We start from the raw sequence: 19,079 nt of genomic DNA, 5'->3' as shown, positions 1-19,079 counted from the left end.
CAAAAATTGTATTGATGTCGTGAGCTTTGCATTGATTGTACATGCACAAGACATAATCTCTTCTATGTATTTATTTTGTGCATGTTGAGATTAGATCTCAAAGAGATAGGTATTTATGATTATCTCTTGAATATTGATAGTTTTGGGTTATTAAAATCTCTTGTGATTGTAGGATGGAATGGGATGATGAAAGATTATGCAACATTGTCTGTAGTCTTGATACTAAACTAGTGGCACTTTATTGAAAGGGGAAGATCATATTTAGAGAAAGGAACTATTCAAATTCAGAGGGAGGTCACATGATAGAGGGAGGTGTCCTACCCTTTCTAAGTCTATGCAATAGTCATCCATCTTATGTGGTAATTAAAGTTGTCTTTGCTGAGAGGAGACTCTATTATTAAAGTCATCCATGTTGATAGAGAGACTCTATTATTAAATACGTCCCTATTGAGAGGGAGATTATGTTATTAATGATGTCCATGTTGAGAGGGAGATTTTGTTATTAAAGTTGTCCCTGTTGAGAGGAAGGCTCTATTAAGAGAAAATATCAATTATTAATGCACTCTTCCCTAGGAGAAGTTTAAGGTGGAATCCCTCATTCCATCCTATACGAGTACGTATGGTGAACCTCCCTCTGTGAGTAGGTATGGTGGAAATGCATTATTCTCTATTAGAAGTGATGTAGTGCAAGGTAGGAGAATCCCCAAAGGAGATGTCCTAGCCCCTAGCAAATAACCACACAATGGAAGATAAACACTAGTGCAAGATTTGAAGCCAAGTCACAATAATTTATTCATAGATATAACTGATTACATGAAATGTGTCGAGCTATAAGGCCTTCCCGATTACGACCAAACACAAAGCAAGTACTAGTTCTGCAAGATCCCTCAAGATCCAATCTAAACCCTAGCTAGTCCATATCCACACTCTGGTAGAAACCTCAAGGAAGATCCAACTGGTACTTAAAAACCCACCAAGCAATCTCCTTGTTTTCCAAGCCTCAGCTACTAGCATTTCTCAAAATTCGCTCCTCTACCACCTCCTCTTCTCCATGATAGATGAATAATGCCTAAACACTTCACCACAAGCCCTAATTATACCAATCTAAGCCACAAGTCAGCCCAATATGCTACAAATTAAATATCCCTTACATTAACTACTTGAAGAGCCACAAGTCAGCCTCCAACAAGAATTAAATACCAAATACCTTTAAAGGCTTACAATACTTATTAAATGCATCAAAATTGACTACTAAAGACCCAAATAGGTCCACTCAACCGCACCAAAATCTCTTAATCATGCACGATAGCTAACTACCCCTAGATGCTCCCGCATCAGACTCCCTAGGCGTGAAAAGATGTTCTCAATAGCTAGAAGAACATCTTCTGGGATCCAACACATAAATTTCAAATTGGTTCTTCACATACATGTCCTCAAAGTCTCCAACTCATTCACTCTTTCCCTTTCTTTTCTTCTACTTCTTCACCTCCATCCTTGGTGTTCCATAGGTTCTCTAACCACACTGATTGCAAACCTTTCAGAATCTATCAACTCAACTTGGCTGCCAATACTCAAGTTCCTTCTATTGACCTCTTCATTCTACAAAGGAATCATGGAATGCTTCCTACCACCTTTCTCAATTTTAAACACATTCTTGACACAATCATGCATAGCATTGTAGTTATACTATCAAGGTCTACCAAGAAACACATGACAATTGTTCATGTCCACAATATCATGCAACACTTGATCCTTATACTTCCCCATTTGGAAATAAACAAGACATTGCTCCTTCACTTCTAAAGCATGTTCAACTCACAACCAACCAATCTTATAAGGATAAGGATGTCTTGCTCTCTTCAAACCAAGTTTCTGAACCATCTCCTTAACACAAGGTTATCAATACTACCACCATCCATAATGACATTGTAGACTTTGCCACAGGACTTACAACAAGTCTTGAACAAACTAGTCCTCAGAAAAATCCAATGTCCTTTGACAACTAATACTTGTAGAGCCAATAAAGTCTCCCCTTGCTCAAGTTCATGGCCTTCAACCTCATTCACAACAGCATGTTGACTCACTACTCATGAAACATGGGTCAATGAGTTTGACTCAAAATCACACAGCTAAATCCTAATAGCAATATCACAATTTGGCTTGCTATGGATATTATCTCCTACTTATCAATTGATGAGCTTAAGGGGCTTTCTAATGAATGGTTCATAAGGTGAAATAGTTTTGCAAATGGGGTTGCAAGCTTTTGGTTTAACCATGGAGGTGACTCTGTAGTTAAGCACACTCAGGTTGGAGTAGTACTGGGATGGGTGACTTCTTGGAAAGTCTCGGTGCTTCACCCCTATGAGCATTACCTGGATCCAATGAGTGTTAAGCGTTCCATTTATTCTCATGAGAGATGGATTCATGTTGAATCACTACTCATGAAACATGGGTCAATGAGTTTGACTCAAAATTACATAGCTAAATCCTGATAGTAATATCATAACTCTTTTCTCACCAGCCTTGTGCGGACACTCATAAGATCTATGTCCTTCTTCATGACATTTGAAACATGTGCCCTTAAACTCACCTCTACAATCCTTCTCTTCTGATTGATAGGATTTCGTTCACCTTCTGCACTCAATTTAGCCTTTGCTGAGTAGTCCTACTTCTCCTTCCTTCGAGAACTACCTTGATTCTTCCTCTTTAGCTTCTCCTCTTCTCTCAAAGCATACTGATAAGCATCCTTGACCAAAGAAATATTTATCATACCAACCTCATCCTAAATATTGAATCTCAAACCATTAATGTACCAAGCTATCTTTGCCCTTGACAATTCTCTATGCCCAGACCGAATATTCAACTTGTAGAACTCTTTTGTATAATCTTTCATAGTCATATCCTTCTACTTTAGATTATGCAACCTCTTAAACAACTCAAGTTCATAATCAGTAGGAATGAACTTAGCCTTCAACTTAGTCACCATCAATCTCCATCTAGTGATCTTCAATTCATATTCTTCTTCTATGTCTCTTTGTAGTTCTTTCTACCAAAGAGTAGCATGTTCCTTCAGCTTATTTTGTGCCAACGTTACTCTAAGTGGATCCTCAATATCCTCAAGCTCAAATTAATCTTCCAATTCATCAATCCAATCAATCAGGTCTTCAAGATTCAAAGTAGCTAAGAAATTAGAAACCTCCATCTTATGCTTCAACTTCAACTAAGATCCAAGTCTAGCAAAATGACTAACCCTATTTCCCATAGGTCTCTCCACACAATCAATTTTTGCCTCACCGCTCAATCCAAAAAATTCAAAGTCTTTCGTAGCTTTCTCATAACCATGTTTAGTACCCATATGTCAAGGCACACTGCCTATAGCACTTATGATCTCAACAATCATATCACTCTTCATCAACATCATCTTAGATTTGAAAGTGGCTTTAACCTCCTCTATTTCAAATCTAAAATATTCTTTAACCCTCTCTAAGATCCTTTCTTCCACAACATCACTAAGATCATCAATTGCCCTAGGGTCCAACCTTCTCAAAGGCATTTTCCAAGATTTTCAAAAACCCTAATAAATCTACTTTACAAAACCCTAGTGCAAACTGCCTCAACTTCGGCGCTCAGTCTAACCACTCAGAAACAACCTTCACTCTAGTACCACTTGATGCAATGCAAGGTAGGAGAATCCCCAAAAGAGATGTCTTATCCCCCAGCAAATAACTACACTATGGAAGATAAACACCAATGCAAGATTTGAAGCCAAGTCACAATAATTTATTCATAGATATAACTGATTACATGCCATGTGTCAGGTTGTTAGGCCTTCTTGATTATGACCAAATACAAAGAAAGTAATAGTTCTGCAAGATCCCTCAAGATCCAATCCAATCCCTAGCTAGTCCAAATCCACACTCTAGTAAAAACCTCAATGAAGATCCAACTGGTACTTGCAAATCCACCAAGAAATCTCTTTGTTTTCCAAGCCTCAGATGCTAGCCTTTCTCAAAATTCTCTCCTCTACCACCTTCTCTTTTCCAAGATGGATGAATAATTCCAAAAGACTTCATCGCAACCCCAACTTATACCAATCTAAGCGACAAGTCGGCCTCCAACAAGAACCAAATACCAAATGCCTTTAAAGGCTTATAATACTTATTAAATACATCAAAATTAACCACCCAAGACCTAAATAGGTCCACTCAACCCCATCAAAATCCCTTAGTCATGTAGGATAGCCAACTACCTTGAGATGCTCTTGTATCAAGATGTTTGAGGTGAAAGCCCTTGTTCCACCCTCTACAAGTAGGTATGGTGGACCACCCTCTGTGTTTAGGCATGGTGGAAATATATCCTTCTCTAGAAGAAGTTTTGAGATAGAAGTCTTCATTTTACCCTCTACAAGTAGGCATGGTGAAAGTTAAATTGTGTATCTCCATTTTATGTTCTTATGAAGTTATCTATGGTGAATCATGTTATGTTGAGAAAACATGTGTTATGTAATAGGAATTTATCATCTTTGGTTGTGGCTATGAGTGACTACCTTGTTAAAGATCTCTCTCTTGCTAAGAGGGAGTGTTGAAGTTTGTAGCTACAATAGAGATCTTTATATCTATCCTTATGAAATAGAAATGTGAATGCTATGACTGTTATGGCCATCTTCAACTGAAGAAGACATTTGTGGTATTATTTAAGTTAATACTATGTAAAAAGACATGTTCCATACATTATGCAAAGAGGTATGTGTATGGAAATATGAAATGTTGAATATTTGGAAATATGAAGGGTCTTGTTTTATAAATTTGAAGAGACCTTCATTTGTAAAATAAAGAGTCACAATTTAGTCTACTTATGTGATTGCCCAATCCATTGTAAGCAATCAAGTGAAAAGTCTTGTACTCAATCATTTTTTATCAATAAAATATATATTTTGTTGGTGTGGCTAGGTTTTTTTCCTTCAAGTGGAATATTTTTCCCAAGATAAATATTTTGTGTCTTCTATGCATTTTATTTACTTTTCTTATGTTGTTTATCTTTATTTATAGGTCAAAATATTAACAACCATTTTCTAAAATATTTTGGGCCCATTCAAAACCAATTTTTATCCTAATCAAAACATTGTGAGAATGATAATGTGATAAGTGCACTAAAGGTGAACCTCAAACATAAAGTGAAATCTAGTAACAATTATCACCACCTAAAGTGAAATTTCTCATACAACATGTCCAAGAATAAGATACAAACTCCTAGGTGTATCAAATGCAAACTGCTATGTATGCATTATAGTAACAAGCTTAAGAAAAGTGTAATTAAGAATAATTTATTACACCAACATGTATCTTTTAAACTATTAATAAGAAGCATTAATGTAGTTGTTTGAATGAGCATTGAAATTCAAAACCATGGACAAAAGAAGATGAGTGTAAGAAAAACTCTTAAGATCAAAATACATTTGATCATAGGAATTAAGCATGAATCAAAAGGGTCTTAACCATTATCAAGATTTAAAACTACTTACCTTTCAATTCTATTTGTCCTTGAAATGAATTGATAGGTTTTCATAATATTAACTATGAATGGATTCTTTCTAGAAAATTCTAATTCATAATACATTTTTAATCCATTAGAATTTGAAGATACACTACTTACCCCTATACTAAAATGATGGCAATCTAAATAGTTATGTTTCCTTCTCTCTTGAACTGATTCATAATTGAGTGTAGTATGTGTTGTCCATTTACACATGTTGGGTTCATTCTTGAGTTGTTCTTTCTTGTTTGGTAATATTTAGAAGAATTTATTCTTGGGATTTTAGCTCTTCCAAAAGTTGAAAAATTGTTTTGGTTTTGACACAAGCAAGGGTTGAAACTAGGGCCAAAGGCTCACCTAGCTATCGAAACCACCCTTCAAGAGTTAACACAACTGAAGCAAACACGAGGAACAACAAACAAAGGAGGAATAAGAGAAAATAATTTTATTGATTCATCAAAATATCTTCATACATGCCCAGCTGTAAGGCCTTCTGGGTTACGGCCAATTATAAATACATTCACATTCAAAGATCCAACTACAAATTCGCACTTTCAGTTCTGCTCTCCAATCTACTCTCCAAAACCTTGCCTAGCTCTAAGCCTAAATGCTCTATTTATACTTGCCAAAATGGCTTATAGATCATTCTAGAACATTACATAAGAGGAAGGCCAACCTAACAATGAAATAAATCTTGCAAGTCGGCTTGCAAAAATCATGTCCAAATACTGGCACTCGGCATACATTGGGTAACTCGGCCCATGAAGAGTGCTATAGTAACTCAGCACATGAAGAGTGCTACAGTAACTCGGCACCAACTAAGTGCTACAGTAACTCGGCACATGAAGAGTGCTACAGTAACTCGACACATGATAAGTGTTACAGTAACTCGGCACCAACTAAGTGCTACAGTAACTCAGCACATGAAGAGTGCTACAGTAACTCGACACATGAAGAGTGCTACAGTAATTCAACAACTTGCAAAATGAACAAAAATTGAGCAGGATAACAAGGCAACCCAAGATGCTCCTGCATTAGGTTTTAGGTAGCATTTATGGAAGATTTTTCCTATCTTCCTTCCCCTTTAAGACATTCAATAACATTTCTAGTGGGATGGCATGTGTACTTTGGAGTCTTGTATATTCACTATGTAACATGTGGGACATTTTTTTACATTCTATCAAACCATTATTCAGTAGTTGTTGCCTTTTTCTCTTCCATGTAATATGGCTTTTGAGTATAGTATATAGGAGCACATTGTGTTGAGAAGGTTATGTTATATATTTTTTGTATTGGACCCCCAATGTCACTCCTAGTTGGGGAGTTGACTAGGATGAAGGGGCACTCCAACACAATTGATGATGTCTTACGATCAAGTAGTAGCCAACTCCTACTAATCTCTTAGGAATTAAGATCTCTTAGGAATTAAGATTATTGGAGCTCATCTCAATGCTTGAAGACCCTCTTCATTGTAGCAAATAAATGGAATTGGTCAAGTTCAAATAATTATATGTAAAATATAAGTCTATGTAAAAATCTATTGTATCACAAATACAACTTGTCGAGGGCTGGTGACATTATCTCTTAATTGCAACTTATTATGTTTCAAATTACAAGCTAGAAAAAATGGGACTTCGATAAATTCAATAGTGTAGTCTACTATTTCAATTATATGTATAATTAAATCTTGCTAAGTGTATGCTATGATGTTGAAACAAGGCATTACACTCTCATGAAAACTTATTTATTTTGAATGAAACTATTCCGTGAAATCTCATCATAAATGCATCCTATAAACAAATTTTCTTTAGTATTTGTTGGTTAATAGATTGTCTTCCTCGAATGCTTCTTTTATTTTTGCACTTGTGCCCAAATTGCAGAAAACAACATTCCCAACAATTGGGAAGTCTAGTTATACCGGTTGAAACTTCCTTCTAAATTGTAAGGTACAACTCCCTTATAGTTGATGATTTGCAATGAATATGTTTGAGTTCCCTATCAAACAAGGGTATGATATTAATTAGAGAGTGGAAGAGGTTACAACCAAGTCTTCCATATCTATAAAAGACTCAGGCATAAAATTGGTTTGCAATTGACTTTTAGCCCACCCACAACCATGAATGAGTTGAACTTTAACTTCCTCTTTTTCCTATCTCTACATGAAACTAACAACACTTCTACATGAATGCTTCACACAATATGATTGATTTGTTCTTAAGAATATAACAGAGTAATGAAGGAAAATATAACATAATTGTAGTAATTCTTAGACTACTTATTGATTACCAAATTTTAGAAAAGCCTTGTCTTTACTAAAGTCTAACTACCACATAATTCAGTAAACATTCAATCCATCACATGCAAGAAGAAAAAACTATAACTAATGAACAAAAATTTCTAAGAAAATCCTTGATACTCACTAAGATTTCTCAGCAACAGGAGGAGTATCACACCAAAAAAATTGTTGATCCTTTCTATTACATTTTAAAATAGTACATATAGGCCCCTTAACTTTTGGTCATTACAAAATTACATTCTTTGAGAAGCAAAAATAGAGAAAAATAAAGAGACACTTGTCATTTTTGGCAGGACAATGATTACAAAGTTTAGGAAGTCAAAGCATCAACAATCACTTTTTTGTCTTTCTTGGCCTTTTCTTGGTTTGATTGATGAGCTTTCATAGCCGCTAAAATAGATGACATTTCATCATCGTCTGGGGCTAGCACATTATCAAAATGGATCATCCAGTATTTGTCATCTCTTGCCAAATTTTCAATCTCATCACATCATGATTACCTTCTCTAAAGTCTTGGCCAACATTCCATCCAAGGCGATTAACTTATGGAGTTCAAAAACTCAAAAATTTTAAGGGATTATTGCCTCATCAATGAAATCTTGGTATGAGGTCTTCGTGTGTTCAATATCCACGACCTCCCCTCTCTTGCTTGTATGAGACTCTGTGTGCATGCCATTGAGATATTTGTAGATTATTTCCTCCTTTTTCATAGTCTTGTATACTTTCCTTAGGTGCTTCTTGGCCCCAAGGATATTCTCCTCCTTGAATTCAAGGGACTACATCTAGTGTTTCAAGGGCTCCTCGCATGTCTTAGAATCCCCATACTGACAACATTCTTGACCTTTAAACTTATGACCTCCTACAACAAGGACATGCATTCTTTGTATTTATTAGCATCTACTTTCAATGCTTCGAGGTCAGTGAAGATAGTCTCTGCCAACTTCAAAACTTATTTGCAAAGATTTTTGAGCTTCTCAATTATAAGCAAGCCCCTTACTTTCACATCATTTATCCAACCTCGCCCAGTCTAGCCAAAGTGTCTATCTTCTTGCAATATGGCAATCAATGCCTTGTTTTCTTTTATTGATGGATCAAAAGGCCTGGAAGTAGAAGACTCTCACGACAAAATAGCAAGTGGTGTGAGAAAATGCCTAATATACTTAGAGAGCTCCTTGTTAGATTCCTTTAGATGAGATTTAGATATCTTCAACTCTTCCAACTCCTCTTCTACTTGCATATTGGTGAATTATCAAATCTCCGCCATGGTATTGTGTCGAGGACATTATGTGTGTGTGTGTGTGTGTGTGTGTGGATGTTGAAGTCTATAGGAGAGAGGGATGTTATATATCCTTCCCTTTGGGCCTAGGTTATCTCCATAACAACATGTTTTGTAGTAGTATCTCTTCCCTAAGTAGCTAAAGTGCGAACCTTATTGGTTTTCTAAACAAGGGGAGGTCAATTGGCCACTTGAGTGATCAGGTCTTTTGAAGCGTTGCTCTCCTTTTCTCTTCTCCTCTTCCTTTCCAAAGTATTTTCTAGCCACAATTCAATAGCTAGGACATTGAGAAAGGAGTCCACTTCAAAAAAATTCCTTACCATTGAAGAAGTATGCTTCCATTTTGAAGAAAAAAGAAAAACAACCATTTTGTAGTAGTAACAATAGGGGCTTTACCTTGACTTCCTTGGCTCTAGGGAGTTTATTGTAGCTATGAGCTTCCATCAAATCTGTCACTGGGATGGAAATCATTAGACCTATCTAAGTTGATCACCTCACCGCTTGTACCCTTCTCTTTATCTGTCTCCTACTATTTATCTTCATCCTTTTCTTGTACCTTCTTTGTCTCCTTTGTTGACACAATGTTTGGAGCAAGACCCCTGTTCACTTCTAAATTAACAAGTTTTTAATAACCCAATGATAGGAACAAATACATCTAGGGGTAGCTAATTCCCATGTTCAACATACATGTTCAGACATCGGGGCCAACTATAAGGCTATACTCCTACTTCAGGCTTTGCAAAACCTAGGTAAGTGTACCTCAAATTCTTTCATATGGTACCATTTCTGAAAACATATATTTGAATCTAGATAAAGCAGATTGAAACCCCAATTCTTCTATGCTTATGTAAGTAACATAGACATGAAATAGCTAATGACATGACCTATGAACTTGATAAGTTAAGTGAGGGTAAATCCTTTCAACTCTTCAACATCAAAGGGAAAAGACTTTGATTAATGTGTTCATTATTAGCAAAACCAAGGTATAAACAACAAACCTATAGATCATGTAGTTGATTAGTGCCTTATCTATAATACCTTACTCGAAGATCCTTGGAGCAAGGATTCAATACAAGCCAAGACTTTTTTTTTTTAAAACAAGTATGGATGCACATGACAATCAACATATGAGGATCAACAAGATCGCAATGGAAGACTTAACCAATGATCCTGGCATCCAAAAAACTCCAAATACCACTACCAAAATGGCATGCTCAAATAGACAAAAAAATCCAAAGATGACAACAAAACATAAAATCTTAGATCTATCGAAGCATGGAAAGTCAATAAATCGCAAGGGGTACTCAAAACACCAAAAAGCGTTCTTCAAAAAATAGTAGAGATGCCCCCTATTTTTTGCATGAGAAAACACAAGGAACAGTTTCACATGAGGAAGTGCACCAAGCTACGTGAGAAACTACCCTCTCACATGAAGGAATGTCTAGCCCAGCCACCAAACCCACAGACTAGTGTTAAGGCTCGCGTAGGGACGTACCAAGAGCCACACAAGAGAGTACAATGAACCCTACAAGGAAATGCCAAGTCTAACATCTTAGAGTATACAATCTCACGCAGGAGAGAGTACAATCTCGCATGAGGATTTGCATCAGCAAGTAAGATAAACACCAAAAGAGAAGATAGGGAAAAACAATCCTCCACACTGGGGAGTACTAGATCCATAAATCGAGGTAGAGACACTTGAACACAATAACTGCAAGACAAAAACTATATCTAACCATATAAAACATAGCAGTGAAGAAAATATACTAAAAGTAACATCGTAGAGAATGAACATAACAAAACTCATGCATAGTACGTCCCAACCATAATAGCATCATGAGACGATGAAAGTCCTAGCCATCCCCGCACATAACATCCCAAACTGCCAACTAGATAGTCAGAGTTGTCTTATGAGAGCATCACTACTAAAGCATAATAACATCATAAGAACCAAGAAATCTAACATGCTAACAACTAAAGAAATAGATATTCCAACTAATCAAAACACATCATCTAAACATATGCTAAACATCATAATACAGGAATGCATCAAATAAACTAACATCATCTAATCATGATATTCAAGCATTTTAATGAAAGCATAAATCACAAGGAAAAATACTCTAGAAACTCGAAATACCAAGTAAAATATCGAGCACTAGAATAATAGACCATCTCTATACACCGGTCCCCAGTACTGGTATTGGTAGCTACGCCTCCCAACTACATGGAACCCATAGGTCTACTATTGTGCTAATGGACATAATGATCCAATCATAAACAAACATAAAGAAAACATCCATGGCTAACACTCATGTCAGGCAATAAAGATGATTGAAACCAAGATCATGAGACAATGCAAGTACAACAGGTCTTGGTCAAACACTTAATGGGTCAAATACATAGGGACTCGATGGAAGGTGAGTCAGGTGTAGAACGAATCCCTCAGGAAACCATCACACTGGTGCAGAACGAGTCCCTTAGGAAACCATCACACCCATGTGGAACGAATCCCTCAAGAAACCATCACATCATACTTTCGAAAAAACCATACAGGCATTCATTTATCTAAATTAAGTTTTATTACCCATTAATTTATTTAGTTATCACTTATTTAAAAACTTCTTCACACCAATTGGGAAAATAGTCACCAAGGTTATGAGAAGCCCCTCCATTGTCTACCCTACATACCTATGCTCATCACATGATGAGTGCTCGTATGCATGCATATTCCCAATCCAACCCCAAATGAGCATACTCTCTATAAACAACCAGGAGTTTAGGTCTTGCAAGCCACCCAAAAAATGCACATGCACATCCTCATGTGTGGCACACTACCATCACGAAGATCATAACACAAGAGCCAGATGAGAACATACGCAGATAATAACACTCAATCGAATACAAGCTTGGGAGGACGGATGTGGCACACATCCCAATGCAACATAAAAGTGCAACAATGGTCTAACTGACATCCAAGGGATGGTCCAAGTCCACAACCAACATCATGCCAAGAAAACTAGGTGGCACGCAAAATGAGGTAAAAACCTCAAAACTCAAACTTTGAAACCAAAACCCATTTGGTCTTAGGGCGCAAAAGCCACAAAAATCCAATAAAATTCAAGTTCAGACACCATATGCAAAAATAGCCAGCATAACCCTACAAAACCCCAAACCCTCATCCCAAAAGCTGGGAAAATGTTCATATCTATCCAACTGGGCAGAACTAACAATCAGAAATAGAGGGGAACACTAGTTCTCAGCCTCCTAACATATAGCTACTAGAAACAGAAGTAGAAACGAAGCTGAAATACAAAAATGGGAGAGCCCTACGTGACAGCCAAAAGAGCAGAAACAAATTTCAGCACAATAAAATAAAATAACCCACGGAAGCTATCGAAAATCATGGAAAAACAAGGTCTCCTCGAGCTAGATCCAACAAGATTGATCTCGTGAAGATCCCACGCCTGTAGCTCTCACAACAAACAAAAACAGAATCCTCCATAAGAGGATTTTGAAAAAAGCTCTTGAATTCATAATTTCCAAAAGTGAGAAGTGAGGAATTAATTTCCTCTTTGGATACTTATTCATTTTCAAGTGAATAATTGATTATGGTAAATAACCAGAAAAGCTAGCTAAATCATGAATCCTCCCAGACGAAAATAGGCTATTCTAAGTAATTGGAATTCATCTATGCCAAAGTTGCCAAAAATGAAATTCAATTAAAATAAAGCCTGAGAACCCAAAATCACAGAAATTTTTGTAACAACTTTCACGACAATGCGGACCTCTAAATGTACAAACACATTCACAAGGAAAATCACATAATGCAAATGATTCTGGATGTATTAAATCACTGGAAGGTTTAATTTAAACATTAAATAAGATGTGTCAAGCATACAGGAACGACATTGGTAAATATGAATAGTTGAATCACTAACTCCATGTGCCACTGCCAAGGATATAAGTCATGCACACTAAAACACATGATCAAATGCAATTGCGTATAATAACATAGTCGAAGCAATAAATGCATTAAATACCTAATTTAACCATTTATTCCATTATACTGAAATAATCCATTTACATCACCCATGCTCGCATAAAGCATAATCAAAGCAAGAATGAAGTACCTCACCATAGCATTAAATCCACATATAACCAAATCAAAGATATGTCTAAATACCAAATAACCAAATATCCTCATAAAATGTATTGTCATCTCAAAATGGCATCATTAGACAAATATGATCAACTGAACAACATAGTAGTCTAACATCTATGATACTGAAATCAAAGTATAACATATGACCCTTAGGTCATCTCAAATGTAAAAATAACATGAGTAACAAGTATCTCTTGGATCAAATTAAACAAGGTACAGACCACAAACACGAGAGGCACTACATTATCTATTGGGCAATTCCATAAATTACTAACACACATCCTTAGATGTCAGTGATATATTCATTATATCAATAATCCAGATCTATCCTATCACTTTGTGAATCAGACATCTGCATCAATACTGAAATCAAAGTATAACATCCGACCCTTAGGTAATCTCAAATGTAAAAATAACATGAGTAACAAGTATCTCTTGGATCAAAATAAATAAGGTACAAATCGCAAACATCAGAGGCACTACATTATCTATTAGAAAATTCTACAAATTACTAACACACATCCTTGGATGTCAGTGATATATTTCATATATCAAGAATCCAAATCTATCCTATCACTTTGTGATTCAAACATCTGCATCAATATTGAACCTCATACTCGACATATCCTTTCATGAAATTTGCAACCCTGTCAAATACATCAAGCATTTACTTGACTCTTTGTTCCAATAGCAAAACATATGAAGACATACAACCCAAAATAGATTGCAACTGGATTTGTTCTCTTTGTTCACAAACCACAAAAGATTATAAACCACATGAATAGGAGACAAGAATCAGATTGAAGATAAACTTGTTGCTGCATTTTTATTCATTTCCTCAAAAACAAATACAATAGGCTATATGAAAATAACTCACAAAATAGTTGAATAAACTAAAGTTATCTTTGAAATTCATTAAAAAAAAATCATTACAAGGGAGAAATGCTGAAGAATGGTGAAATCGCAGCTCTAGAAACCTTCCAAAAGATGGGAACCAACCTCCAAAGCAAGAGAAAAGAAGAGATTATAAAGAATGGAAGAAATTTCGGATCTGCTATGATGTTTCCATTTGTCCACTTGAAGAACCTCCATTTGTTGATGAAAAACTTCTCACTACTATCTTCCTATAATTGAAAATCAAATCCTATCATTCTATTTGAAAAATACTTGAAATATCTTCAAAATGATGGAATCACCAACTGCAAAAGATGTCATATCTGCTGCTAAAAAAACATGCCAAAACACCCACCAAATGACTTTAGAAGCAAAATAATACTCTTCAAAACATTTTCCCCCAAATCTAGAGACAGCAAACTCCCCTGTCTGCTTTCTAACTAAATCTAAACCTCAATCATGAAAAACACTCATCCTGTTGAGAATGCCCTTGCCTTTAGAAAACTGCTTATAACTTCTACCATTGAATACCTGCACATATTTTGATTGCATATTTGGAAATTTCATCTTTCACCCTTTCCAACTGTATATTGCACCCCATATTTTGGATAAAAATGGTGCCCCTGGTGTTCATTTGAAAAACTGGCCCTTGGCCATGAATAGAGCTTTTTGATGTTGAAAAAATTAAAATATCATATAGTTTTAACTATACAATATTTCAAATTCATTTAAAAAATCCAAATTTGAATGTGAGCGATTAACTTGGGAATCATTTTCTTTTTAACATTTCAAAATTTCTATTACCCTTCAATTCCACCTGGCACATTTCATTTGCTGAATCCTCATCATGGGCCCGCATAATCCTCATTGTTTTCTCTTATGTTATGATCCCCTTACCTTTGTATATTTTAAGAGGCCTTTCAAGTTTCTTATGAGCTACAGCTTATCATAAGATTAGAACACTGAAAGCAATGTCTTTTCTAGAGCCACAAATTTACACTTAGCATTGAGCCTTACGACCATACGACCACAACTTTGCATAGTATCAAGCTTTGTATTTTCTTGCATTACAATCTTTCAATGGCAATCAACTAACATTTTTCATAGCTTCGAAAGCTTTCCCTTAACTACTTCTTTTACTTCCCGATCATACCCTTGGTTGTAGCCTTTCTTCATCGTAGCTTCGGAAGCCTTTATTTTTTCCTTTATGATCATACACTTAGCATTATTTTGTGACATCAGAAACCTCATGATCTACCCTGGTGATCTTATGATCCTCTATCCTTCATAACATCAGAAGACTTTATTGACATGTGCTTATGCACTTGGCCCCACTCATCTTTAAAATTTCCTTTTTTACAATCTTACGATCATATGAGCTCATGATCCAGTGTAGCATTTTAACTCTGAAATTGGATGGTTCCAATCCTATGAATTCTCGTATCTTCTTAGTTCTTAATCTTTCCTCCGCCCAATCTTAGGATGAGTGTAAGATCGTAACTCTCCAATTTTATGCATCCCACCCATGCAAAATCTCATGTTGTTGTAACCCCTCTATCTTAAGCCTTATGATCTCATGATTAAGCATAAGATCGCAACTCCATTTCCTCTTGCATCCGATCATACGAAAGTCTTAGATTTCTCACCACATGTCATCCTTCTATTTGGGCACCCAAAATATCTTCTCCATGGTCACCACCTATCCATAGGCCCCACCACACAAACTTGGCTTTGCCTATAAAGTGTGTCTCTTAATGACAATTGCTTATTGTGCCTTCATATATTTTAATATTAAAAGTTTCTCTACACTATGAATGTGGGACTAAACCTTTTCACTTCCTTTCACTAACTATTACAATCTGGCAATGACCATCCAACTAACCATCTCGCACCTTCGTTGTAGTTCAAGACTTAACATTTTAGCTCGCTCCCCTTCGCAACCCATCCCCCCATTGTCACTTGTTCTCCACCTCTAGCATTCATGAGACCATCAAACTTATGAGGTGCAGTAGGGTGGTTGATGAGGAGGGTTTTCAGGCTGAGCTCAAGTCAAGCTTGGTACCACGATCCTGGGCCCTTATCTCTCTACACTCTTTAATAGAGTGGTTTCTTTTAGTTTTTTGGACTCATGGTTGAGACACGTTATTCACCCGATCCATAAGTCTGGGTTGGCCTTCAATCCTAGAAACTATAGAACCATCATGATCAGGCATACATTTACCAAACTTTATGCTACAACATTGAATATTATTTTATTGAGTGAGCTTGATAGAAAGAATTGCAGGACTAAGGATCAAGTAGGATTCAAGGTAGACTCCCAGACAGTGGATCATGTCTTTACTCTATGGGCTATAATCGAAGAGGCTTAGCACTACTCAAAGAAAGTCTACTGTTATTTTTCGGATTTTAGTAAGGCTTTTGATTCCATTCCCAAAACAACCCTTTTTCAAAGACTTAGAGATATTGGTATTTCTGAGATCTTATTGACGATTATCATGAGGTTATATGAGAAAGTGGTTGGTACACTCAGGACCACTAAGGGCCTCTTCGACCCTATCTAGAGCACCATTTGGGTGAAGCATGGCTGCCCTCTCTCAACCACCTTGTTCGGGATCTACATTGATGAGCTTGAGGATTTTCTCAATGACTCCTTGCTTTCGGGTGATGGTTGTCATCTACACCAAGTATTGATCTCCATCCTTCTCTTTGTTGATGATGTGATTCTTCTTACCTCTTCTCTTGAGGGTCTTCAAAGGCTTTTGGATAGACTTGCATCTTTTTGTGACATAAGACAACCAGTCATGAACCTTTAGAAGACTCGTGTTATGGTCTTCAACAGTCTAAAGATGTCACATCTCCATTTTCACTTCTAGGGTTGGGAAGTTGGGATTACATCATCTTACACATACCTTGGGGTTAAGTTTTCTAGATCTCATTTAAGCTTGAGATCAGCCATTCAACCTCAGATCAGTAAAGGGTTGGGTTCCCTTGCCATGCTCGAGAGATGGTGCTTCAGACACCACTTTCAGGACACATCATCTAAGTTATCCCTACTAGATTCCTTAGTAAGACCCACAATGCCTATGGTTTAGTGGTTTGGAGTCCTTCCCTTTTAGACTCAAATTGGGCCATGATCGAGTGCACTCAGACTCTGCTCCTACTTTGAATTATCAAATGTCATAGATCTACCCCCCACAGTATTATTTTTGGCTGAGTTTGGAGCTCACCTATTCAGGTTTGCAGCCATTTTTGACCTGATCTGGTTTCTCCACCACCTTCGTGGCTTTGCAGACTCAGCTAAAGGCCAACACAGATACCCTTACTTAGCCTACTACTCCTCAATTATTACTGTAAACTCTAATCTAGCCACTAGAGCTCATTGTTGTTATGCTCAAGCTACTATCCTGCTGAGTTTAGTTGGAATTGACATTGACTATCTCCCTCCCTACAAATTCTTTTTGGATGCTCCTGCTCATCTACTCCTCTCTCGGCAGGAGTTGAATGGGCATGTCAAACTTGACATCTATAGACAGTATATTATATGGACCTGGGTTGATCCTCCAAGGGGACTATGTCTAAGGATGGATTTCTACGCTGAGCACTTCTAAGATATTCGAGATGGGATTATTGTACACCCTGAGTACTTACATGGATACTGGACAAACGCCTTACATATCTCCCTTGGCTCCTTCAGGGTGGGCTCGCACAAACTCTAGATCCAGGTTGATCACCATATTGCTAGAGAGGATCGAGTGTGTAGACTTTGTACCTTAGTAGAGGCAAGATTTGAGATCCATTTCCTTTCAGATGCCTCATATACTACAAGATTAGAGGGAGATTTTATTGTATGTTTAGAGATTGTAGATCCCTCTTGGATTTTTTCAAGTACAAAGATCAGTGTTGCATTGTGCTCTATCTTTGTGAGTCTTTACAGCTTTGTGACCATACTTTATAGCTATCATCTCCCAGGAGTCAAACCCAGGCACAACTTATTACGACCTTCTTCTCTCCCTTAGCTCTGGCTTAGGGTGTGAAGTGACTGTATAGTTTCCCTAACATGCGTCATTCTAGATCTGTGAGATCCCACAGGGGACCTCTTTGCTAACGACACTTCTCTTGTAGCACTCAACCTCATCACAAGGCCTTTGGTAGCCATCTAGATTAGTCGATGTTGGACTTTTTCCTTGTGAGGATGGATACCTAATCTTTTTCATGATCCCTTGCTTTCTTCTTCGTTTGTTGTACTTGTTATTTTGTGGACTCCATTTGTCTGCTATCTTCTTGGTGTAAGTTTCCAATCCCATAGACCCACATTATGGTCTTTTGTTGGACATTAAAAAATTTATCTTATCTAGTTGTGAAAGAGTGATGGCTTGAACAATTAACCACATCACCTCTTCACAACTACCAAATACAAAACCTTTCTTAATCATGCAATGTTGTAACCATTGTTTATATTATCTGCCACTTTACTTCACAGCTTTGCAACTAAAAGACCTTAACTAAAAATGAAACCTTGCGATGTTTTTCTAGCCCTTAACTCAACTGTTCTAATTTCCTTTAACACTCTCACAGCTCAAAACTCTAACTCAGCATTTAACCTTACAATGATGTGATGATAGGCTTTCACTACTTCACTACTCTAACCAGAGTTTAACCTTCACTCTCTGTGATGTTGCGACTGATCAAGCCTTAACTTCATGCGATTACCCTTTCACACATTCATAACTTAAGCTTTCACTTCAATTTAAACCCTTGCAATGATGCAATGATCATTTTTCAACTGTTGATCACTTTGTCGCAACTGCATACTGCTTTCTATCTTTTAACCCTGCAGAGTCGTGATCAAAGTATTTCATTGCTTCACCGCCTTAACTCTAGGTTACCCTTAACCATGTGTGATGGAGTGATAACTG

The sequence above is a fragment of the Cupressus sempervirens genome, chromosome 9 (assembly GCF_028749045.1).
Source record: "Cupressus sempervirens isolate cs-2001-9-10 chromosome 9, ASM2874904v1, whole genome shotgun sequence".
Lineage (NCBI taxonomy): Eukaryota > Viridiplantae > Streptophyta > Pinopsida > Cupressales > Cupressaceae > Cupressus > Cupressus sempervirens.
This window is presented reverse-complemented; position numbering follows the sequence as displayed.